This window comes from Nuphar pumila, chromosome 2 (assembly GCF_984573655.1).
Source record: "Nuphar pumila chromosome 2, dmNupPumi1.hap1.1, whole genome shotgun sequence".
NCBI lineage: Eukaryota > Viridiplantae > Streptophyta > Magnoliopsida > Nymphaeales > Nymphaeaceae > Nuphar > Nuphar pumila.
In genome coordinates this window covers 56,139,672-56,141,051 of record NC_143250.1, presented here as the reverse complement: position 1 = coordinate 56,141,051, position 1,380 = coordinate 56,139,672, and the positions used below count along the sequence as shown (strand labels likewise).

General features: G+C 36.7%; 1 pseudogene; it reads right to left on the bottom strand.

The window, feature by feature from the left end:
• Positions 1 to 844: 844 nt before the first annotated feature.
• Positions 845 to 1,086, bottom strand: LOC149845507 (large ribosomal subunit protein eL39 pseudogene; annotated as a pseudogene).
• Between the last annotated feature and the right edge of the window lie 294 nt (positions 1,087 to 1,380).

The following is a 1,380-nucleotide window of genomic DNA, read 5'->3' as shown; positions in this document are numbered from 1 at the left end:
ACAAATGCTGAGGTCCTGAACAGTAGGCCTTCTCAGTAAAATGGATCAATTACAGCAATGAGAATGTGGTCAAATGCATCAAGGAGACAAGGAGAACATATTTGTAGGTGCTAAGGGCAACCTGAACTTAAATCCCACGTCAAGTGGCTCTGATGGGGCACTGTCCAAATGGGACTATAAATAGTTTGTAATCCAAAAAGTCAAAATCCATTTCTAGCTTTCTCCATAAATATTTATAAACGTGTTTATTTAATATTTATAAGTAATAAGCAAACATAACAAAAAGAAGCCAAATACATTCAAGAGTAAAGTTTCCACATTAGCCTTGCAGCATAGAACTTTGCTTTGAAAAAATCTGAGGACTTTGAAAACACAAAGCATGGATACACGACCTCTACAAATCCTAAGAGTCCAGATGCAGTTCACAGCTCATTAATGTTATGCTTAGTTTCTCTTTATTTTTACATTATTATGTACCTAGTACCTACTTATTAGTAATCCCTGTTTGGCCTTGATGAAAAAGAAGCATCCAAAATTATGATAGGCATGCAGATTTCAAAGATAAATCACAGTTCTAAAATTGTTCCCACCTACATCAAGTAGACGACCATATAACTAGCAATTTCACATTTTTAAACAAATAACAGAAAACCCACACATAAACCTAGACAAATCATGGCAGATTAGATAAAGAAACACTATGCACTGAAAGAAATGCAGCATGAAATTACAAATTCTTCAGTTAAGAACTTCAAATCACGTGTTCATCAAGCCTGCAAATCCTACATATCAACTTGTAACAGTACAAAAGGAGAGGTAGACTGGGAGTCTCTGTGTCTAAAATACCCCATTCAAGATCCAAATTTTAAATAGCCTGAAGTGGAAACCGCCCACAAACTCCACTTGGATATTAAAATCACAAAATTGCATCAGAAACCTAACTTTGTTCTCCTCCAATTCCTACGCTTGGCATTATACCTTCTGGTATTGTCAGTCCTCATCCTGATCCAATGAGGAATAGGCCTATTCTGCCTCAGCTTTTTTTGCCAACTTCTTCTTGATAATGAATGTCTTGTGTGAAGGCATCTTCGTGAGCTCCTTCGAGAAGAAGACGCCGCTAAGCGCGGGAGCAGAAGAAACAGAGCAAGAGGAGAAAGACAGACATTAATAAAAACGAGGGGGGGGGGGATGAGAACAAGCAAGAAGTCGAATTGAGAAAACCTCGACTGCGATGAACAATTATATGTAACACAATACAATGAATAAAGTGAATAAATCAAATGCCATTTAAAATAGAAAATCAAATGTAAATGAGGAATCAAACTGTGATAAGCGATTGATATGATCAATGACCTGTAAACATAAATGCCAAAGGCAAGA